The sequence below is a fragment of the Phasianus colchicus genome, chromosome 15 (assembly GCF_987193195.1).
Source record: "Phasianus colchicus chromosome 15, bPhaCol1.hap1.1, whole genome shotgun sequence".
Taxonomy (NCBI): Eukaryota; Metazoa; Chordata; class Aves; order Galliformes; family Phasianidae; genus Phasianus; species Phasianus colchicus.
The window spans coordinates 199,031-223,057 of NC_143450.1; positions in this window are offsets into that span (position 1 = coordinate 199,031).

Below are 24,027 nucleotides of genomic sequence, written 5' to 3' on the forward strand. Positions count from 1 at the left end.
GGCATTGTCATGGAGGCTTTTTGGGGAGAAAGCGTGTGGCAGTTGTAAGAGAAGGGGTATTTCTGGGAGCAAATCTCCTCTTTTTGGAAGAGAAGGTGAAATTTCCAAGGGAAAAGTGGCATTTCTGGGAGGAAATGACATAGCTGGGGGAGAAAAGTGGGAACCGGTGGGAAAGAAGATCTTGTACTGGAGAGCAACGGTGGTCTTTTTGGTGTGCCAAGTGGTCTCTTGGGGAGAAAACGTGGTAAATAGGGGAGACAACGTCCTCTGGAGGAGTGTCAAGTAGTATTTGGGAGAGCAAACGTCAGGTATTTCTCGGAAACCGTCTGTTTCTGGGAGATAGTAGCAGACTTGGTTAGAAAATGACAGGTGTTTGTGAGAAAGCTGGTATTTTGGGAAAAAAAAAGTCAGTTTTTTAAAGAATAAGCTGGCATTTCTGGGAGAATATGTCCCATCTTTGGGAGAAAACGGGTGTATGTGGGAGAAAATGTCGTGTATTTGGGAGAAAGCTGGTGTATGTGGGAGAAAAGGCCATTGTGATGGGAGCCAGTGTGATCTTGAGGAGTGGAAAGCAGTATTCTTGAGATGAAACGTGAGGTATTTCTAAGAGTCCTGGTATTTCTGGGAGAAAATGTCTTGTTTTGGAGAGCCAAAGTCCCATTTTGGGGGCAGAAGCTGGTATTTCTGTGACACTGCCATCTTGATGGGGGCAAGTGTGATCTTGAGGAGTGTAAAGCAGCGTTTTGGTTAGAAAATGGGAGCTCTTCCTAAGAGCAGTGCTATTTCTGGGAGAAAAGGAGCTCTACTGGGCATAAAAATGGTGTATCTGCGATAAAATGCCACATTTCTGAAAGAAACTGTCCTCTTGCGGAGTGTAATGCTGTATGTTCCGGAGGAAATGGGAAGTATTCAGCAGAGTCCTGGTATTTCTGGGAGAAGAGGTCTGATGTGGGGGCGGGGAAGGTGATGTATCTGTGAGAAAGCTGGTGTTTCTGGGAGAAAATGCCAGGTATTGGTGAGGAAACAGATGCTAGAGAGGGAAAAGGCCATCCCTTTGGGAGAGAAGTGGTATTTCCGGGAGAAAATGCCCCAAATCGGGGAGTAAGTGTGATCCTGAGGCGTGTCATGGAGTAGATGTGGGAGGAAATGGAGGTGTTTCAAAGAGTAGCGGCACTTGTGGGAGAAAATGTCCTCAGTGGGAAAGACAATGTCCTCTTGAGGGAAGAAAACAGGTCTTTCTTACAGCAAATGTCATCCAATTGGGAGAAAATCTCCTGTCTTGGGGAGAAAAGTGGTCTTTCTGAGAGAAGGTGTCCTCTTCTTGGCTGCAAGTGTCCCATTTGGCATTGTCATGGAGGCTTTTTGGGGAGAAAGCGTGTGGCAGTTGTAAGAGAAGGGGTATTTCTGGGAGCAAATCTCCTCTTTTTGGAAGAGAAGGTGAAATTTCCAAGGGAAAAGTGGCATTTCTGGGAGGAAATGACATAGCTGGGGGAGAAAAGTGGGAACCGGTGGGAAAGAAGATCTTGTACTGGAGAGCAACGGTGGTCTTTTTGGTGTGCCAAGTGGTCTCTTGGGGAGAAAACGTGGTAAATAGGGGAGACAACGTCCTCTGGAGGAGTGTCAAGTAGTATTTGGGAGAGCAAACGTCAGGTATTTCTCGGAAACCGTCTGTTTCTGGGAGATAGTAGCAGACTTGGTTAGAAAATGACAGGTGTTTGTGAGAAAGCTGGTATTTTGGGAAAAAAAAAGTCAGTTTTTTAAAGAATAAGCTGGCATTTCTGGGAGAATATGTCCCATCTTTGGGAGAAAACGGGTGTATGTGGGAGAAAATGTCGTGTATTTGGGAGAAAGCTGGTGTATGTGGGAGAAAAGGCCATTGTGATGGGAGCCAGTGTGATCTTGAGGAGTGGAAAGCAGTATTCTTGAGATGAAACGTGAGGTATTTCTAAGAGTCCTGGTATTTCTGGGAGAAAATGTCTTGTTTTGGAGAGCCAAAGTCCCATTTTGGGGGCAGAAGCTGGTATTTCTGTGACACTGCCATCTTGATGGGGGCAAGTGTGATCTTGAGGAGTGTAAAGCAGCGTTTTGGTTAGAAAATGGGAGCTCTTCCTAAGAGCAGTGCTATTTCTGGGAGAAAAGGAGCTCTACTGGGCATAAAAATGGTGTATCTGCGATAAAATGCCACATTTCTGAAAGAAACTGTCCTCTTGCGGAGTGTAATGCTGTATGTTCCGGAGGAAATGGGAAGTATTCAGCAGAGTCCTGGTATTTCTGGGAGAAGAGGTCTGATGTGGGGGCGGGGAAGGTGATGTATCTGTGAGAAAGCTGGTGTTTCTGGGAGAAAATGCCAGGTATTGGTGAGGAAACAGATGCTAGAGAGGGAAAAGGCCATCCCTTTGGGAGAGAAGTGGTATTTCCGGGAGAAAATGCCCCAAATCGGGGAGTAAGTGTGATCCTGAGGCGTGTCATGGAGTAGATGTGGGAGGAAATGGAGGTGTTTCAAAGAGTAGCGGCACTTGTGGGAGAAAATGTCCTCAGTGGGAAAGACAATGTCCTCTTGAGGGAAGAAAACAGGTCTTTCTTACAGCAAATGTCATCCAATTGGGAGAAAATCTCCTGTCTTGGGGAGAAAAGTGGTCTTTCTGAGAGAAGGTGTCCTCTTCTTGGCTGCAAGTGTCCCATTTGGCATTGTCATGGAGGCTTTTTGGGGAGAAAGCGTGTGGCAGTTGTAAGAGAAGGGGTATTTCTGGGAGCAAATCTCCTCTTTTTGGAAGAGAAGGTGAAATTTCCAAGGGAAAAGTGGCATTTCTGGGAGGAAATGACATAGCTGGGGGAGAAAAGTGGGAACCGGTGGGAAAGAAGATCTTGTACTGGAGAGCAACGGTGGTCTTTTTGGTGTGCCAAGTGGTCTCTTGGGGAGAAAACGTGGTAAATAGGGGAGACAACGTCCTCTGGAGGAGTGTCAAGTAGTATTTGGGAGAGCAAACGTCAGGTATTTCTCGGAAACCGTCTGTTTCTGGGAGATAGTAGCAGACTTGGTTAGAAAATGACAGGTGTTTGTGAGAAAGCTGGTATTTTGGGAAAAAAAAAGTCAGTTTTTTAAAGAATAAGCTGGCATTTCTGGGAGAATATGTCCCATCTTTGGGAGAAAACGGGTGTATGTGGGAGAAAATGTCGTGTATTTGGGAGAAAGCTGGTGTATGTGGGAGAAAAGGCCATTGTGATGGGAGCCAGTGTGATCTTGAGGAGTGGAAAGCAGTATTCTTGAGATGAAACGTGAGGTATTTCTAAGAGTCCTGGTATTTCTGGGAGAAAATGTCTTGTTTTGGAGAGCCAAAGTCCCATTTTGGGGGCAGAAGCTGGTATTTCTGTGACACTGCCATCTTGATGGGGGCAAGTGTGATCTTGAGGAGTGTAAAGCAGCGTTTTGGTTAGAAAATGGGAGCTCTTCCTAAGAGCAGTGCTATTTCTGGGAGAAAAGGAGCTCTACTGGGCATAAAAATGGTGTATCTGCGATAAAATGCCACATTTCTGAAAGAAACTGTCCTCTTGCGGAGTGTAATGCTGTATGTTCCGGAGGAAATGGGAAGTATTCAGCAGAGTCCTGGTATTTCTGGGAGAAGAGGTCTGATGTGGGGGGGGGGAAGGTGATGTATCTGTGAGAAAGCTGGTGTTTCTGGGAGAAAATGCCAGGTATTGGTGAGGAAACAGATGCTAGAGAGGGAAAAGGCCATCCCTTTGGGAGAGAAGTGGTATTTCTGGGAGAAAATGCCCCAAATCGGGGAGTAAGTGTCATCCTGAGGCGTGTCATGGAGTAGATTTGGGAGGAAATGGAGGTGTTTCAAAGAGTAGCGGCACTTCCGGGAGAAAATGTCCTCAGTGGGAAAGACAATGTCCTCTTGAGGGAAGAAAACAGGTCTTTCTTACAGCAAATGTCATCCAATTGGGAGAAAATCTCCTGTCTTGGGGAGAAAAGTGGTCTTTCTGAGAGAAGGTGTCCTCTTCTTGGCTGCAAGTGTCCCATTTGGCATTGTCATGGAGGCTTTTTGGGGAGAAAGCGTGTGGCAGTTGTAAGAGAAGGGGTATTTCTGGGAGCAAATCTCCTCTTTTTGGAAGAGAAGGTGAAATTTCCAAGGGAAAAGTGGCATTTCTGGGAGGAAATGACATAGCTGGGGGAGAAAAGTGGGAACCGGTGGGAAAGAAGATCTTGTACTGGAGAGCAACGGTGGTCTTCTTGGTGTGCCAAGTGGTCTCTTGGGGAGAAAACGTGGTAAATAGGGGAGACAACGTCCTCTGGAGGAGTGTCAAGTAGTATTTGGGAGAGCAAACGTCAGGTATTTCTCGGAAACCGTCTGTTTCTGGGAGATAGTAGCAGACTTGGTTAGAAAATGACAGGTGTTTGTGAGAAAGCTGGTATTTTGGGAAAAAAAAAGGCCGTTTTTTAAAGAATAAGCTGGCATTTCTGGGAGAATATGTGCCATCTTTGGGAGAAAACGGGTGTATGTGGGAGAAAATGTCGTGTATTTGGGAGAAAGCTGGTGTATGTGGGAGAAAAGGCCATTGTGATGGGAGTCAGTGTGATCTTGAGGAGTGGAAAGCAGTATTCTTGAGATGAAACGTGAGGTATTTCTAAGAGTCCTGGTATTTCTGGGAGAAAATGTCTTGTTTTGGAGAGCCAAAGTCCCATTTTGGGGGCAGAAGCTGGTATTTCTGTGACACTGCCATCTTGATGGGGGCAAGTGTGATCTTGAGGAGTGTAAAGCAGCGTTTTGGTTAGAAAATGGGAGCTCTTCCTAAGAGCAGTGCTATTTCTGGGAGAAAAGGAGCTCTACTGGGCATAAAAATGGTGTATCTGCGATAAAATGCCACATTTCTGAAAGAAACTGTCCTCTTGCGGAGTGTAATGCTGTATGTTCCGGAGGAAATGGGAAGTATTCAGCAGAGTCCTGGTATTTCTGGGAGAAGAGGTCTGATGTGGGGGGGGGGGGAAGGTGATGTATCTGTGAGAAAGCTGGTGTTTCTGGGAGAAAATGCCAGGTATTGGTGAGGAAACATATGCTAGAGAGGGAAAAGGCCATCCCTTTGGGAGAGAAGTGGTATTTCTGGGAGAAAATGCCCCAAATCGGGGAGTAAGTGTCATCCTGAGGCGTGTCATGGAGTAGATGTGGGAGGAAATGGAGGTGTTTCAAAGAGTAGCGGCACTTCTGGGAGAAAATGTCCTCAGTGGGAAAGACAATGTCCTCTTGAGGGAAGAAAACAGGTCTTTCTTACAGCAAATGTCATCCAATTGGGAGAAAATCTCCTGTCTTGGGGAGAAAAGTGGTCTTTCTGAGAGAAGGTGTCCTCTTCTTGGCTGCAAGTGTCCCATTTGGCATTGTCATGGAGGCTTTTTGGGGAGAAAGCGTGTGGCAGTTGTAAGAGAAGGGGTATTTCTGGGAGCAAATCTCCTCTTTTTGGAAGAGAAGGTGAAATTTCCAAGGGAAAAGTGGCATTTCTGGGAGGAAATGACATAGCTGGGGGAGAAAAGTGGGAACCGGTGGGAAAGAAGATCTTGTACTGGAGAGCAACGGTGGTCTTTTTGGTGTGCCAAGTGGTCTCTTGGGGAGAAAACGTGGTAAATAGGGGAGACAACGTCCTCTGGAGGAGTGTCAAGTAGTATTTGGGAGAGCAAACGTCAGGTATTTCTCGGAAACCGGCGGTTTCTGGGAGATAGTAGCAGACTTGGTTGGAAAATGACAGGTGTTTGTGAGAAAGCTGGTATTTTGGGAAAAAAAAAGTCAGTTTTTTAAAGAATAAGCTGGCATTTCTGGGAGAATATGTCCCATCTTTGGGAGAAAACGGGTGTATGTGGGAGAAAATGTCGTGTATTTGGGAGAAAGCTGGTGTATGTGGGAGAAAAGGCCATTGTGATGGGAGTCAGTGTGATCTTGAGGAGTGGAAAGCAGTATTCTTGAGATGAAACGTGAGGTATTTCTAAGAGTCCTGGTATTTCTGGGAGAAAATGTCTTGTTTTGGAGAGCCAAAGTCCCATTTTGGGGGCAGAAGCTGGTATTTCTGTGACACTGCCATCTTGATGGGGGCAAGTGTGATCTTGAGGAGTGTAAAGCAGCGTTTTGGTTAGAAAATGGGAGCTCTTCCTAAGAGCAGTGCTATTTCTGGGAGAAAAGGAGCTCTACTGGGCATAAAAATGGTGTATCTGCGATAAAATGCCACATTTCTGAAAGAAACTGTCCTCTTGCGGAGTGTAATGCTGTATGTTCCGGAGGAAATGGGAAGTATTCAGCAGAGTCCTGGTATTTCTGGGAGAAGAGGTCTGATGTGGGGGGGGGGGGAAGGTGATGTATCTGTGAGAAAGCTGGTGTTTCTGGGAGAAAATGCCAGGTATTGGTGAGGAAACAGATGCTAGAGAGGGAAAAGGCCATCCCTTTGGGAGAGAAGTGGTATTTCTGGGAGAAAATGCCCCAAATCGGGGAGTAAGTGTCATCCTGAGGCGTGTCATGGAGTAGATTTGGGAGGAAATGGAGGTGTTTCAAAGAGTAGCGGCACTTCCGGGAGAAAATGTCCTCAGTGGGAAAGACAATGTCCTCTTGAGGGAAGAAAACAGGTCTTTCTTACAGCAAATGTCATCCAATTGGGAGAAAATCTCCTGTCTTGGGGAGAAAAGTGGTCTTTCTGAGAGAAGGTGTCCTCTTCTTGGCTGCAAGTGTCCCATTTGGCATTGTCATGGAGGCTTTTTGGGGAGAAAGCGTGTGGCAGTTGTAAGAGAAGGGGTATTTCTGGGAGCAAATCTCCTCTTTTTGGAAGAGAAGGTGAAATTTCCAAGGGAAAAGTGGCATTTCTGGGAGGAAATGACATAGCTGGGGGAGAAAAGTGGGAACCGGTGGGAAAGAAGATCTTGTACTGGAGAGCAACGGTGGTCTTCTTGGTGTGCCAAGTGGTCTCTTGGGGAGAAAACGTGGTAAATAGGGGAGACAATGTCCTCTGGAGGAGTGTCAAGTAGTATTTGGGAGAGCAAACGTCAGGTATTTCTCGGAAACAGGCGGTTTCTGGGAGATAGTAGCAGACTTGGTTGGAAAATGACAGGTGTTTGTGAGAAAGCTGGTATTTTGGGAAAAAAAAGTCAGTTTTTTAAAGAATAAGCTGGCATTTCTGGGAGAATATGTCCCATCTTTGGGAGAAAACGGGTGTATGTGGGAGAAAATGTCGTGTATTTGGGAGAAAGCTGGTGTATGTGGGAGAAAAGGCCATTGTGATGGGAGCCAGTGTGATCTTGAGGAGTGGAAAGCAGTATTCTTGAGATGAAACGTGAGGTATTTCTAAGAGTCCTGGTATTTCTGGGAGAAAATGTCTTGTTTTGGAGAGCCAAAGTCCCATTTTGGGGGCAGAAGCTGGTATTTCTGTGACACTGCCATCTTGATGGGGGCAAGTGTGATCTTGAGGAGTGTAAAGCAGCGTTTTGGTTAGAAAATGGGAGCTCTTCCTAAGAGCAGTGCTATTTCTGGGAGAAAAGGAGCTCTACTGGGCATAAAAATGGTGTATCTGCGATAAAATGCCACATTTCTGAAAGAAACTGTCCTCTTGCGGAGTGTAATGCTGTATGTTCCGGAGGAAATGGGAAGTATTCAGCAGAGTCCTGGTATTTCTGGGAGAAGAGGTCTGATGTGGGGGGGGGGGGAAGGTGATGTATCTGTGAGAAAGCTGGTGTTTCTGGGAGAAAATGCCAGGTATTGGTGAGGAAACAGATGCTAGAGAGGGAAAAGGCCATCCCTTTGGGAGAGAAGTGGTATTTCCGGGAGAAAATGCCCCAAATCGGGGAGTAAGTGTCATCCTGAGGCGTGTCATGGAGTAGATTTGGGAGGAAATGGAGGTGTTTCAAAGAGTAGCGGCACTTCCGGGAGAAAATGTCCTCAGTGGGAAAGACAATGTCCTCTTGAGGGAAGAAAACAGGTCTTTCTTACAGCAAATGTCATCCAATTGGGAGAAAATCTCCTGTCTTGGGGAGAAAAGTGGTCTTTCTGAGAGAAGGTGTCCTCTTCTTGGCTGCAAGTGTCCCATTTGGCATTGTCATGGAGGCTTTTTGGGGAGAAAGCGTGTGGCAGTTGTAAGAGAAGGGGTATTTCTGGGAGCAAATCTCCTCTTTTTGGAAGAGAAGGTGAAATTTCCAAGGGAAAAGTGGCATTTCTGGGAGGAAATGACATAGCTGGGGGAGAAAAGTGGGAACCGGTGGGAAAGAAGATCTTGTACTGGAGAGCAACGGTGGTCTTCTTGGTGTGCCAAGTGGTCTCTTGGGGAGAAAACGTGGTAAATAGGGGAGACAACGTCCTCTGGAGGAGTGTCAAGTAGTATTTGGGAGAGCAAACGTCAGGTATTTCTCGGAAACCGTCTGTTTCTGGGAGATAGTAGCAGACTTGGTTAGAAAATGACAGGTGTTTGTGAGAAAGCTGGTATTTTGGGAAAAAAAAAGGCCGTTTTTTAAAGAATAAGCTGGCATTTCTGGGAGAATATGTGCCATCTTTGGGAGAAAACGGGTGTATGTGGGAGAAAATGTCGTGTATTTGGGAGAAAGCTGGTGTATGTGGGAGAAAAGGCCATTGTGATGGGAGTCAGTGTGATCTTGAGGAGTGGAAAGCAGTATTCTTGAGATGAAACGTGAGGTATTTCTAAGAGTCCTGGTATTTCTGGGAGAAAATGTCTTGTTTTGGAGAGCCAAAGTCCCATTTTGGGGGCAGAAGCTGGTATTTCTGTGACACTGCCATCTTGATGGGGGCAAGTGTGATCTTGAGGAGTGTAAAGCAGCGTTTTGGTTAGAAAATGGGAGCTCTTCCTAAGAGCAGTGCTATTTCTGGGAGAAAAGGAGCTCTACTGGGCATAAAAATGGTGTATCTGCGATAAAATGCCACATTTCTGAAAGAAACTGTCCTCTTGCGGAGTGTAATGCTGTATGTTCCGGAGGAAATGGGAAGTATTCAGCAGAGTCCTGGTATTTCTGGGAGAAGAGGTCTGATGTGGGGGCGGGGAAGGTGATGTATCTGTGAGAAAGCTGGTGTTTCTGGGAGAAAATGCCAGGTATTGGTGAGGAAACAGATGCTAGAGAGGGAAAAGGCCATCCCTTTGGGAGAGAAGTGGTATTTCCGGGAGAAAATGCCCCAAATCGGGGAGTAAGTGTGATCCTGAGGCGTGTCATGGAGTAGATGTGGGAGGAAATGGAGGTGTTTCAAAGAGTAGCGGCACTTGTGGGAGAAAATGTCCTCAGTGGGAAAGACAATGTCCTCTTGAGGGAAGAAAACAGGTCTTTCTTACAGCAAATGTCATCCAATTGGGAGAAAATCTCCTGTCTTGGGGAGAAAAGTGGTCTTTCTGAGAGAAGGTGTCCTCTTCTTGGCTGCAAGTGTCCCATTTGGCATTGTCATGGAGGCTTTTTGGGGAGAAAGCGTGTGGCAGTTGTAAGAGAAGGGGTATTTCTGGGAGCAAATCTCCTCTTTTTGGAAGAGAAGGTGAAATTTCCAAGGGAAAAGTGGCATTTCTGGGAGGAAATGACATAGCTGGGGGAGAAAAGTGGGAACCGGTGGGAAAGAAGATCTTGTACTGGAGAGCAACGGTGGTCTTTTTGGTGTGCCAAGTGGTCTCTTGGGGAGAAAACGTGGTAAATAGGGGAGACAACGTCCTCTGGAGGAGTGTCAAGTAGTATTTGGGAGAGCAAACGTCAGGTATTTCTCGGAAACCGTCTGTTTCTGGGAGATAGTAGCAGACTTGGTTAGAAAATGACAGGTGTTTGTGAGAAAGCTGGTATTTTGGGAAAAAAAAAGTCAGTTTTTTAAAGAATAAGCTGGCATTTCTGGGAGAATATGTCCCATCTTTGGGAGAAAACGGGTGTATGTGGGAGAAAATGTCGTGTATTTGGGAGAAAGCTGGTGTATGTGGGAGAAAAGGCCATTGTGATGGGAGCCAGTGTGATCTTGAGGAGTGGAAAGCAGTATTCTTGAGATGAAACGTGAGGTATTTCTAAGAGTCCTGGTATTTCTGGGAGAAAATGTCTTGTTTTGGAGAGCCAAAGTCCCATTTTGGGGGCAGAAGCTGGTATTTCTGTGACACTGCCATCTTGATGGGGGCAAGTGTGATCTTGAGGAGTGTAAAGCAGCGTTTTGGTTAGAAAATGGGAGCTCTTCCTAAGAGCAGTGCTATTTCTGGGAGAAAAGGAGCTCTACTGGGCATAAAAATGGTGTATCTGCGATAAAATGCCACATTTCTGAAAGAAACTGTCCTCTTGCGGAGTGTAATGCTGTATGTTCCGGAGGAAATGGGAAGTATTCAGCAGAGTCCTGGTATTTCTGGGAGAAGAGGTCTGATGTGGGGGGGGGGAAGGTGATGTATCTGTGAGAAAGCTGGTGTTTCTGGGAGAAAATGCCAGGTATTGGTGAGGAAACAGATGCTAGAGAGGGAAAAGGCCATCCCTTTGGGAGAGAAGTGGTATTTCTGGGAGAAAATGCCCCAAATCGGGGAGTAAGTGTCATCCTGAGGCGTGTCATGGAGTAGATTTGGGAGGAAATGGAGGTGTTTCAAAGAGTAGCGGCACTTCCGGGAGAAAATGTCCTCAGTGGGAAAGACAATGTCCTCTTGAGGGAAGAAAACAGGTCTTTCTTACAGCAAATGTCATCCAATTGGGAGAAAATCTCCTGTCTTGGGGAGAAAAGTGGTCTTTCTGAGAGAAGGTGTCCTCTTCTTGGCTGCAAGTGTCCCATTTGGCATTGTCATGGAGGCTTTTTGGGGAGAAAGCGTGTGGCAGTTGTAAGAGAAGGGGTATTTCTGGGAGCAAATCTCCTCTTTTTGGAAGAGAAGGTGAAATTTCCAAGGGAAAAGTGGCATTTCTGGGAGGAAATGACATAGCTGGGGGAGAAAAGTGGGAACCGGTGGGAAAGAAGATCTTGTACTGGAGAGCAACGGTGGTCTTCTTGGTGTGCCAAGTGGTCTCTTGGGGAGAAAACGTGGTAAATAGGGGAGACAACGTCCTCTGGAGGAGTGTCAAGTAGTATTTGGGAGAGCAAACGTCAGGTATTTCTCGGAAACCGTCTGTTTCTGGGAGATAGTAGCAGACTTGGTTAGAAAATGACAGGTGTTTGTGAGAAAGCTGGTATTTTGGGAAAAAAAAAGGCCGTTTTTTAAAGAATAAGCTGGCATTTCTGGGAGAATATGTGCCATCTTTGGGAGAAAACGGGTGTATGTGGGAGAAAATGTCGTGTATTTGGGAGAAAGCTGGTGTATGTGGGAGAAAAGGCCATTGTGATGGGAGTCAGTGTGATCTTGAGGAGTGGAAAGCAGTATTCTTGAGATGAAACGTGAGGTATTTCTAAGAGTCCTGGTATTTCTGGGAGAAAATGTCTTGTTTTGGAGAGCCAAAGTCCCATTTTGGGGGCAGAAGCTGGTATTTCTGTGACACTGCCATCTTGATGGGGGCAAGTGTGATCTTGAGGAGTGTAAAGCAGCGTTTTGGTTAGAAAATGGGAGCTCTTCCTAAGAGCAGTGCTATTTCTGGGAGAAAAGGAGCTCTACTGGGCATAAAAATGGTGTATCTGCGATAAAATGCCACATTTCTGAAAGAAACTGTCCTCTTGCGGAGTGTAATGCTGTATGTTCCGGAGGAAATGGGAAGTATTCAGCAGAGTCCTGGTATTTCTGGGAGAAGAGGTCTGATGTGGGGGGGGGGGGGAAGGTGATGTATCTGTGAGAAAGCTGGTGTTTCTGGGAGAAAATGCCAGGTATTGGTGAGGAAACATATGCTAGAGAGGGAAAAGGCCATCCCTTTGGGAGAGAAGTGGTATTTCTGGGAGAAAATGCCCCAAATCGGGGAGTAAGTGTCATCCTGAGGCGTGTCATGGAGTAGATGTGGGAGGAAATGGAGGTGTTTCAAAGAGTAGCGGCACTTCTGGGAGAAAATGTCCTCAGTGGGAAAGACAATGTCCTCTTGAGGGAAGAAAACAGGTCTTTCTTACAGCAAATGTCATCCAATTGGGAGAAAATCTCCTGTCTTGGGGAGAAAAGTGGTCTTTCTGAGAGAAGGTGTCCTCTTCTTGGCTGCAAGTGTCCCATTTGGCATTGTCATGGAGGCTTTTTGGGGAGAAAGCGTGTGGCAGTTGTAAGAGAAGGGGTATTTCTGGGAGCAAATCTCCTCTTTTTGGAAGAGAAGGTGAAATTTCCAAGGGAAAAGTGGCATTTCTGGGAGGAAATGACATAGCTGGGGGAGAAAAGTGGGAACCGGTGGGAAAGAAGATCTTGTACTGGAGAGCAACGGTGGTCTTTTTGGTGTGCCAAGTGGTCTCTTGGGGAGAAAACGTGGTAAATAGGGGAGACAACGTCCTCTGGAGGAGTGTCAAGTAGTATTTGGGAGAGCAAACGTCAGGTATTTCTCGGAAACCGGCGGTTTCTGGGAGATAGTAGCAGACTTGGTTGGAAAATGACAGGTGTTTGTGAGAAAGCTGGTATTTTGGGAAAAAAAAAGTCAGTTTTTTAAAGAATAAGCTGGCATTTCTGGGAGAATATGTCCCATCTTTGGGAGAAAACGGGTGTATGTGGGAGAAAATGTCGTGTATTTGGGAGAAAGCTGGTGTATGTGGGAGAAAAGGCCATTGTGATGGGAGTCAGTGTGATCTTGAGGAGTGGAAAGCAGTATTCTTGAGATGAAACGTGAGGTATTTCTAAGAGTCCTGGTATTTCTGGGAGAAAATGTCTTGTTTTGGAGAGCCAAAGTCCCATTTTGGGGGCAGAAGCTGGTATTTCTGTGACACTGCCATCTTGATGGGGGCAAGTGTGATCTTGAGGAGTGTAAAGCAGCGTTTTGGTTAGAAAATGGGAGCTCTTCCTAAGAGCAGTGCTATTTCTGGGAGAAAAGGAGCTCTACTGGGCATAAAAATGGTGTATCTGCGATAAAATGCCACATTTCTGAAAGAAACTGTCCTCTTGCGGAGTGTAATGCTGTATGTTCCGGAGGAAATGGGAAGTATTCAGCAGAGTCCTGGTATTTCTGGGAGAAGAGGTCTGATGTGGGGGGGGGGGAAGGTGATGTATCTGTGAGAAAGCTGGTGTTTCTGGGAGAAAATGCCAGGTATTGGTGAGGAAACAGATGCTAGAGAGGGAAAAGGCCATCCCTTTGGGAGAGAAGTGGTATTTCTGGGAGAAAATGCCCCAAATCGGGGAGTAAGTGTCATCCTGAGGCGTGTCATGGAGTAGATTTGGGAGGAAATGGAGGTGTTTCAAAGAGTAGCGGCACTTCCGGGAGAAAATGTCCTCAGTGGGAAAGACAATGTCCTCTTGAGGGAAGAAAACAGGTCTTTCTTACAGCAAATGTCATCCAATTGGGAGAAAATCTCCTGTCTTGGGGAGAAAAGTGGTCTTTCTGAGAGAAGGTGTCCTCTTCTTGGCTGCAAGTGTCCCATTTGGCATTGTCATGGAGGCTTTTTGGGGAGAAAGCGTGTGGCAGTTGTAAGAGAAGGGGTATTTCTGGGAGCAAATCTCCTCTTTTTGGAAGAGAAGGTGAAATTTCCAAGGGAAAAGTGGCATTTCTGGGAGGAAATGACATAGCTGGGGGAGAAAAGTGGGAACCGGTGGGAAAGAAGATCTTGTACTGGAGAGCAACGGTGGTCTTCTTGGTGTGCCAAGTGGTCTCTTGGGGAGAAAACGTGGTAAATAGGGGAGACAATGTCCTCTGGAGGAGTGTCAAGTAGTATTTGGGAGAGCAAACGTCAGGTATTTCTCGGAAACAGGCGGTTTCTGGGAGATAGTAGCAGACTTGGTTGGAAAATGACAGGTGTTTGTGAGAAAGCTGGTATTTTGGGAAAAAAAAGTCAGTTTTTTAAAGAATAAGCTGGCATTTCTGGGAGAATATGTCCCATCTTTGGGAGAAAACGGGTGTATGTGGGAGAAAATGTCGTGTATTTGGGAGAAAGCTGGTGTATGTGGGAGAAAAGGCCATTGTGATGGGAGCCAGTGTGATCTTGAGGAGTGGAAAGCAGTATTCTTGAGATGAAACGTGAGGTATTTCTAAGAGTCCTGGTATTTCTGGGAGAAAATGTCTTGTTTTGGAGAGCCAAAGTCCCATTTTGGGGGCAGAAGCTGGTATTTCTGTGACACTGCCATCTTGATGGGGGCAAGTGTGATCTTGAGGAGTGTAAAGCAGCGTTTTGGTTAGAAAATGGGAGCTCTTCCTAAGAGCAGTGCTATTTCTGGGAGAAAAGGAGCTCTACTGGGCATAAAAATGGTGTATCTGCGATAAAATGCCACATTTCTGAAAGAAACTGTCCTCTTGCGGAGTGTAATGCTGTATGTTCCGGAGGAAATGGGAAGTATTCAGCAGAGTCCTGGTATTTCTGGGAGAAGAGGTCTGATGTGGGGGGGGGGGAAGGTGATGTATCTGTGAGAAAGCTGGTGTTTCTGGGAGAAAATGCCAGGTATTGGTGAGGAAACAGATGCTAGAGAGGGAAAAGGCCATCCCTTTGGGAGAGAAGTGGTATTTCCGGGAGAAAATGCCCCAAATCGGGGAGTAAGTGTCATCCTGAGGCGTGTCATGGAGTAGATTTGGGAGGAAATGGAGGTGTTTCAAAGAGTAGCGGCACTTCCGGGAGAAAATGTCCTCAGTGGGAAAGACAATGTCCTCTTGAGGGAAGAAAACAGGTCTTTCTTACAGCAAATGTCATCCAATTGGGAGAAAATCTCCTGTCTTGGGGAGAAAAGTGGTCTTTCTGAGAGAAGGTGTCCTCTTCTTGGCTGCAAGTGTCCCATTTGGCATTGTCATGGAGGCTTTTTGGGGAGAAAGCGTGTGGCAGTGGTAAGAGAAGGGGTATTTCTGGGAGCAAATCTCCTCTTTTTGGAAGAGAAGGTGAAATTTCCAAGGGAAAAGTGGCATTTCTGGGAGGAAATGACATAGCTGGGGGAGAAAAGTGGGAACCGGTGGGAAAGAAGATCTTGTACTGGAGAGCAACGGTGGTCTTCTTGGTGTGCCAAGTGGTCTCTTGGGGAGAAAACGTGGTAAATAGGGGAGACAACGTCCTCTGGAGGAGTGTCAAGTAGTATTTGGGAGAGCAAACGTCAGGTATTTCTCGGAAACCGTCTGTTTCTGGGAGATAGTAGCAGACTTGGTTAGAAAATGACAGGTGTTTGTGAGAAAGCTGGTATTTTGGGAAAAAAAAAGGCCGTTTTTTAAAGAATAAGCTGGCATTTCTGGGAGAATATGTGCCATCTTTGGGAGAAAACGGGTGTATGTGGGAGAAAATGTCGTGTATTTGGGAGAAAGCTGGTGTATGTGGGAGAAAAGGCCATTGTGATGGGAGTCAGTGTGATCTTGAGGAGTGGAAAGCAGTATTCTTGAGATGAAACGTGAGGTATTTCTAAGAGTCCTGGTATTTCTGGGAGAAAATGTCTTGTTTTGGAGAGCCAAAGTCCCATTTTGGGGGCAGAAGCTGGTATTTCTGTGACACTGCCATCTTGATGGGGGCAAGTGTGATCTTGAGGAGTGTAAAGCAGCGTTTTGGTTAGAAAATGGGAGCTCTTCCTAAGAGCAGTGCTATTTCTGGGAGAAAAGGAGCTCTACTGGGCATAAAAATGGTGTATCTGCGATAAAATGCCACATTTCTGAAAGAAACTGTCCTCTTGCGGAGTGTAATGCTGTATGTTCCGGAGGAAATGGGAAGTATTCAGCAGAGTCCTGGTATTTCTGGGAGAAGAGGTCTGATGTGGGGGGGGGGGAAGGTGATGTATCTGTGAGAAAGCTGGTGTTTCTGGGAGAAAATGCCAGGTATTGGTGAGGAAACAGATGCTAGAGAGGGAAAAGGCCATCCCTTTGGGAGAGAAGTGGTATTTCTGGGAGAAAATGCCCCAAATCGGGGAGTAAGTGTCATCCTGAGGCGTGTCATGGAGTAGATGTGGGAGGAAATGGAGGTGTTTCAAAGAGTAGCGGCACTTCTGGGAGAAAATGTCCTCAGTGGGAAAGACAATGTCCTCTTGAGGGAAGAAAACAGGTCTTTCTTACAGCAAATGTCATCCAATTGGGAGAAAATCTCCTGTCTTGGGGAGAAAAGTGGTCTTTCTGAGAGAAGGTGTCCTCTTCTTGGCTGCAAGTGTCCCATTTGGCATTGTCATGGAGGCTTTTTGGGGAGAAAGCGTGTGGCAGTGGTAAGAGAAGGGGTATTTCTGGGAGCAAATCTCCTCTTTTTGGAAGAGAAGGTGAAATTTCCAAGGGAAAAGTGGCATTTCTGGGAGGAAATGACATAGCTGGGGGAGAAAAGTGGGAACCGGTGGGAAAGAAGATCTTGTACTGGAGAGCAACGGTGGTCTTTTTGGTGTGCCAAGTGGTCTCTTGGGGAGAAAACGTGGTAAATAGGGGAGACAACGTCCTCTGGAGGAGTGTCAAGTAGTATTTGGGAGAGCAAACGTCAGGTATTTCTCGGAAACCGGCGGTTTCTGGGAGATAGTAGCAGACTTGGTTGGAAAATGACAGGTGTTTGTGAGAAAGCTGGTATTTTGGGAAAAAAAAGGCCGTTTTTTAAAGAATAAGCTGGCATTTCTGGGAGAATATGTCCCATCTTTGGGAGAAAACGGGTGTATGTGGGAGAAAATGTCGTGTATTTGGGAGAAAGCTGGTGTATGTGGGAGAAAAGGCCATTGTGATGGGAGTCAGTGTGATCTTGAGGAGTGGAAAGCAGTATTCTTGAGATGAAACGTGAGGTATTTCTAAGAGTCCTGGTATTTCTGGGAGAAAATGTCTTGTTTTGGAGAGCCAAAGTCCCATTTTGGGGGCAGAAGCTGGTATTTCTGTGACACTGCCATCTTGATGGGGGCAAGTGTGATCTTGAGGAGTGTAAAGCAGCGTTTTGGTTAGAAAATGGGAGCTCTTCCTAAGAGCAGTGCTATTTCTGGGAGAAAAGGAGCTCTACTGGGCATAAAAATGGTGTATCTGCGATAAAATGCCACATTTCTGAAAGAAACTGTCCTCTTGCGGAGTGTAATGCTGTATGTTCCGGAGGAAATGGGAAGTATTCAGCAGAGTCCTGGTATTTCTGGGAGAAGAGGTCTGATGTGGGGGCGGGGAAGGTGATGTATCTGTGAGAAAGCTGGTGTTTCTGGGAGAAAATGCCAGGTATTGGTGAGGAAACAGATGCTAGAGAGGGAAAAGGCCATCCCTTTGGGAGAGAAGTGGTATTTCTGGGAGAAAATGCCCCAAATCGGGGAGTAAGTGTCATCCTGAGGCGTGTCATGGAGTAGATTTGGGAGGAAATGGAGGTGTTTCAAAGAGTAGCGGCACTTCCGGGAGAAAATGTCCTCAGTGGGAAAGACAATGTCCTCTTGAGGGAAGAAAACAGGTCTTTCTTACAGCAAATGTCATCCAATTGGGAGAAAATCTCCTGTCTTGGGGAGAAAAGTGGTCTTTCTGAGAGAAGGTGTCCTCTTCTTGGCTGCAAGTGTCCCATTTGGCATTGTCATGGAGGCTTTTTGGGGAGAAAGCGTGTGGCAGTTGTAAGAGAAGGGGTATTTCTGGGAGCAAATCTCCTCTTTTTGGAAGAGAAGGTGAAATTTCCAAGGGAAAAGTGGCATTTCTGGGAGGAAATGTCATAGCTGGGGGAGAAAAGTGGGAACCGGTGGGAAAGAAGATCTTGTACTGGAGAGCAACGGTGGTCTTCTTGGTGTGCCAAGTGGTCTCTTGGGGAGAAAACGTGGTAAATAGGGGAGACAATGTCCTCTGGAGGAGTGTCAAGTACTATTTGGGAGAGCAAACGTCAGGTATTTCTCGGAAACCGGCTGCTTCTGGGAGATAGTAGCAGACTTGGTTAGAAAATGACAGGTGTTTGTGAGAAAGCTGGTATTTTGGGAAAAAAAAGTCAGTTTTTTAAAGAATAAGCTGGCATTTCTGGGAGAATATGTCCCATCTTTGGGAGAAAACGGGTGTATGTGGGAGAAAATGTCGTGTATTTGGGAGAAAGCTGGTGTATGTGGGAGAAAAGGCCATTGTGATGGGAGCCAGTGTGATCTTGAGGAGTGGAAAGCAGTATTCTTGAGATGAAACGTGAGGTATTTCTAAGAGTCCTGGTATTTCTGGGAGAAAATGTCTTGTTTTGGAGAGCCAAAGTCCCATTTTGGGGGCAGAAGCTGGTATTTCTGTGACACTGCCATCTTGATGGGGGCAAGTGTGATCTTGAGGAGTGTAAAGCAGCGTTTTGGTTAGAAAATGGGAGCTCTTCCTAAGAGCAGTGCTATTTCTGGGAGAAAAGGAGCTCTACTGGGCATAAAAATGGTGTATCTGCGATAAAATGCCACATTTCTGAAAGAAACTGTCCTCTTGCGGAGTGTAATGCTGTATGTTCCGGAGGAAATGGGAAGTATTCAGCAGAGTCCTGGTATTTCTGGGAGAAGAGGTCTGATGTGGGGGGGGGGAAGGTGATGTATCTGTGAGAAAGCTGGTGTTTCTGGGAGAAAATGCCAGGTATTGGTGAGGAAACAGATGCTAGAGAGGGAAAAGGCCATCCCTTTGGGAGAGAAGTGGTATTTCCGGGAGAAAATGCCCCAAATCGGGGAGTAAGTGTCATCCTGAGGCGTGTCATGGAGTAGATTTGGGAGGAAATGGAGGTGTTTCAAAGAGTAGCGGCACTTCTGGGAGAAAATGTCCTCAGTGGGAAAGACAATGTCCTCTTGAGGGAAGAAAACAGGTCTTTCTTACAGCAAATGTCATCCAATTGGGAGAAAATCTCCTGTCTTGGGGAGAAAAGTGGTCTTTCTGAGAGAAGGTGTCCTCTTCTTGGCTGCAAGTGTCCCATTTGGCATTGTCATGGAGGCTTTTTGGGGAGAAAGCGTGTGGCAGTTGTAAGAGAAGGGGTATTTCTGGGAGCAAATCTCCTCTTTTTGGAAGAGAAGGTGAAATTTCCAAGGGAAAAGTGGCATTTCTGGGAGGAAATGACATAGCTGGGGGAGAAAAGTGGGAACCGGTGGGAAAGAAGATCTTGTACTGGAGAGCAACGGTGGTCTTCTTGGTGTGCCAAGTGGTCTCTTGGGGAGAAAACGTGGTAAATAGGGGAGACAATGTCCTCTGGAGGAGTGTCAAGTAGTATTTGGGAGAGCAAACGTCAGGTATTTCTCGGAAACAGGCGGTTTCTGGGAGATAGTAGCAGACTTGGTTGGAAAATGACAGGTGTTTGTGAGAAAGCTGGTATTTTGGGAAAAAAAAGTCAGTTTTTTAAAGAATAAGCTGGCATTTCTGGGAGAATATGTCCCATCTTTGGGAGAAAACGGGTGTATGTGGGAGAAAATGTCGTGTATTTGGGAGAAAGCTGGTGTATGTGGGAGAAAAGGCCATTGTGATGGGAGTCAGTGTGATCTTGAGGAGTGGAAAGCAGTATTCTTGAGATGAAACGTGAGGTATTTCTAAGAGTCCTGGTATTTCTGGGAGAAAATGTCTTGTTTTGGAGAGCCAAAGTCCCATTTTGGGGGCAGAAGCTGGTATTTCTGTGACACTGCCATCTTGATGGGGGCAAGTGTGATCTTGAGGAGTGTAAAGCAGCGTTTTGGTTAGAAAATGGGAGCTCTTCCTAAGAGCAGTGCTATTTCTGGGAGAAAAGGAGCTCTACTGGGCATAAAAATGGTGTATCTGCGATAAAATGCCACATTTCTGAAAGAAACTGTCCTCTTGCGGAGTGTAATGCTGTATGTTCCGGAGGAAATGGGAAGTATTCAGCAGAGTCCTGGTATTTCTGGGAGAAGAGGTCTGATGTGGGGGGGGGGAAGGTGATGTATCTGTGAGAAAGCTGGTGTTTCTGGGAGAAAATGCCAGGTATTGGTGAGGAAACAGATGCTAGAGAGGGAAAAGGCCATCCCTTTGGGAGAGAAGTGGTATTTCCGGGAGAAAATGCCCCAAATCGGGGAGTAAGTTCATCCTGAGGCGTGTCATGGAGTAGATTTGGGAGGAAATGGAGGTGTTTCAAAGAGTAGCGGCACTTCCGGGAGAAAATGTCCTCAGTGGGAAAGACAATGTCCTCTTGAGGGAAGAAAACAGGTCTTTCTTACAGCAAATGTCATCCAATTGGGAGAAAATCTCCTGTCTTGGGGAGAAAAGTGGTCTTTCTGAGAGAAGGTGTCCTCTTCTTGGCTGCAAGTGTCCCATTTGGCATTGTCATGGAGGCTTTTTGGGGAGAAAGCGTGTGGCAGTGGTAAGAGAAGGGGTATTTCTGGGAGCAAATCTCCTCTTTTTGGAAGAGAAGGTGAAATTTCCAAGGGAAAAGTGGCATTTCTGGGAGGAAATGACATAGCTGGGGGAGAAAAGTGGGAACCGGTGGGAAAGAAGATCTTGTACTGGAGAGCAACGGTGGTCTTCTTGGTGTGCCAAGTGGTCTCTTGGGGAGAAAACGTGGTAAATAGGGGAGACAACGTCCTCTGGAGGAGTGTCAAGTAGTATTTGGGAGAGCAAACGTCAGGTATTTCTCGGAAACCGTCTGTTTCTGGGAGATAGTAGCAGACTTGGTTAGAAAATGACAGGTGTTTGTGAGAAAGCTGGTATTTTGGGAAAAAAAAAGGCCGTTTTTTAAAGAATAAGCTGGCATTTCTGGGAGAATATGTCCCATCTTTGGGAGAAAACGGGTGTATGTGGGAGAAAATGTCGTGTATTTGGGAGAAAGCTGGTGTATGTGGGAGAAAAGGCCATTGTGATGGGAGTCAGTGTGATCTTGAGGAGTGGAAAGCAGTATTCTTGAGATGAAACGTGAGGTATTTCTAAGAGTCCTGGTATTTCTGGGAGAAAATGTCTTGTTTTGGAGAGCCAAAGTCCCATTTTGGGGGCAGAAGCTGGTATTTCTGTGACACTGCCATCTTGATGGGGGCAAGTGTGATCTTGAGGAGTGTAAAGCAGCGTTTTGGTTAGAAAATGGGAGCTCTTCCTAAGAGCAGTGCTATTTCTGGGAGAAAAGGAGCTCTACTGGGCATAAAAATGGTGTATCTGCGATAAAATGCCACATTTCTGAAAGAAACTGTCCTCTTGCGGAGTGTAATGCTGTATGTTCCGGAGGAAATGGGAAGTATTCAGCAGAGTCCTGGTATTTCTGGGAGAAGAGGTCTGATGTGGGGGGGGGGGGAAGGTGATGTATCTGTGAGAAAGCTGGTGTTTCTGGGAGAAAATGCCAGGTATTGGTGAGGAAACAGATGCTAGAGAGGGAAAAGGCCATCCCTTTGGGAGAGAAGTGGTATTTCTGGGAGAAAATGCCCCAAATCGGGGAGTAAGTGTCATCCTGAGGCGTGTCATGGAGTAGATGTGGGAGGAAATGGAGGTGTTTCAAAGAGTAGCGGCACTTCTGGGAGAAAATGTCCTCAGTGGGAAAGACAATGTCCTCTTGAGGGAAGAAAACAGGTCTTTCTTACAGCAAATGTCATCCAATTGGGAGAAAATCTCCTGTCTTGGGGAGAAAAGTGGTCTTTCTGAGAGAAGGTGTCCTCTTCTTGGCTGCAAGTGTCCCATTTGGCATTGTCATGGAGGCTTTTTGGGGAGAAAGCGTGTGGCAGTTGTAAGAGAAGGGGTATTTCTGGGAGCAAATCTCCTCTTTTTGGAAGAGAAGGTGAAATTTCCAAGGGAAAAGTGGCATTTCTGGGAGGAAATGACATAGCTGGGGGAGAAAAGTGGGAACCGGTGGGAAAGAAGATCTTGTACTGGAGAGCAACGGTGGTCTTCTTGGTGTGCCAAGTGGTCTCTTGGGGAGAAAACGTGGTAAATAGGGGAGACAATGTCCTCTGGAGGAGTGTCAAGTAGTATTTGGGAGAGCAAACGTCAGGTATTTCTCGGAAACAGGCGGTTTCTGGGAGATAGTAGCAGACTTGGTTGGAAAATGACAGGTGTTTGTGAGAAAGCTGGTATTTTGGGAAAAAAAAGTCAGTTTTTTAAAGAATAAGCTGGCATTTCTGGGAGAATATGTCCCATCTTTGGGAGAAAACGGGTGTATGTGGGAGAAAATGTCGTGTATTTGGGAGAAAGCTGGTGTATGTGGGAGAAAAGGCCATTGTGATGGGAGTCAGTGTGATCTTGAGGAGTGGAAAGCAGTATTCTTGAGATGAAACGTGAGGTATTTCTAAGAGTCCTGGTATTTCTGGGAGAAAATGTCTTGTTTTGGAGAGCCAAAGTCCCATTTTGGGGGCAGAAGCTGGTATTTCTGTGACACTGCCATCTTGATGGGGGCAAGTGTGATCTTGAGGAGTGTAAAGCAGCGTTTTGGTTAGAAAATGGGAGCTCTTCCTAAGAGCAGTGCTATTTCTGGGAGAAAAGGAGCTCTACTGGGCATAAAAATGGTGTATCTGCGATAAAATGCCACATTTCTGAAAGAAACTGTCCTCTTGCGGAGTGTAATGCTGTATGTTCCGGAGGAAATGGGAAGTATTCAGCAGAGTCCTGGTATTTCTGGGAGAAGAGGTCTGATGTGGGGGGGGGGGAAGGTGATGTATCTGTGAGAAAGCTGGTGTTTCTGGGAGAAAATGCCAGGTATTGGTGAGGAAACAGATGCTAGAGAGGGAAAAGGCCATCCCTTTGGGAGAGAAGTGGTATTTCCGGGAGAAAATGCCCCAAATCGGGGAGTAAGTGTCATCCTGAGGCGTGTCATGGAGTAGATTTGGGAGGAAATGGAGGTGTTTCAAAGAGTAGCGGCACTTCTGGGAGAAAATGTCCTCAGTGGGAAAGACAATGTCCTCTTGAGGGAAGAAAACAGGTCTTTCTTACAGCAAATGTCATCCAATTGGGAGAAAATCTCCTGTCTTGGGGAGAAAAGTGGTCTTTCTGAGAGAAGGTGTCCTCTTCTTGGCTGCAAGTGTCCCATTTGGCATTGTCATGGAGGCTTTTTGGGGAGAAAGCGTGTGGCAGTTGTAAGAGAAGGGGTATTTCTGGGAGCAAATCTCCTCTTTTTGGAAGAGAAGGTGAAATTTCCAAGGGAAAAGTGGCATTTCTGGGAGGAAATGACATAGCTGGGGGAGAAAAGTGGGAACCGGTGGGAAAGAAGATCTTGTACTGGAGAGCAACGGTGGTCTTCTTGGTGTGCCAAGTGGTCTCTTGGGGAGAAAACGTGGTAAATAGGGGAGACAATGTCCTCTGGAGGAGTGTCAAGTAGTATTTGGGAGAGCAAACGTCAGGTATTTCTCGGAAACAGGCGGTTTCTGGGAGATAGTAGCAGACTTGGTTGGAAAATGACAGGTGTTTGTGAGAAAGCTGGTATTTTGGGAAAAAAAAGTCAGTTTTTTAAAGAATAAGCTGGCATTTCTGGGAGAATATGTCCCATCTTTGGGAGAAAACGGGTGTATGTGGGAGAAAATGTCGTGTATTTGGGAGAAAGCTGGTGTATGTGGGAGAAAAGGCCATTGTGATGGGAGTCAGTGTGATCTTGAGGAGTGGAAAGCAGTATTCTTGAGATGAAACGTGAGGTATTTCTAAGAGTCCTGGTATTTCTGGGAGAAAATGTCTTGTTTTGGAGAGCCAAAGTCCCATTTTGGGGGCAGAAGCTGGTATTTCTGTGACACTGCCATCTTGATGGGGGCAAGTGTGATCTTGAGGAGTGTAAAGCAGCGTTTTGGTTAGAAAATGGGAGCTCTTCCTAAGAGCAGTGCTATTTCTGGGAGAAAAGGAGCTCTACTGGGCATAAAAATGGTGTATCTGCGATAAAATGCCACATTTCTGAAAGAAACTGTCCTCTTGCGGAGTGTAATGCTGTATGTTCCGGAGGAAATGGGAAGTATTCAGCAGAGTCCTGGTATTTCTGGGAGAAGAGGTCTGATGTGGGGGGGGGGGAAGGTGATGTATCTGTGAGAAAGCTGGTGTTTCTGGGAGAAAATGCCAGGTATTGGTGAGGAAACAGATGCTAGAGAGGGAAAAGGCCATCCCTTTGGGAGAGAAGTGGTATTTCCGGGAGAAAATGCCCCAAATCGGGGAGTAAGTGTCATCCTGAGGCGTGTCATGGAGTAGATTTGGGAGGAAATGGAGGTGTTTCAAAGAGTAGCGGCACTTCCGGGAGAAAATGTCCTCAGTGGGAAAGA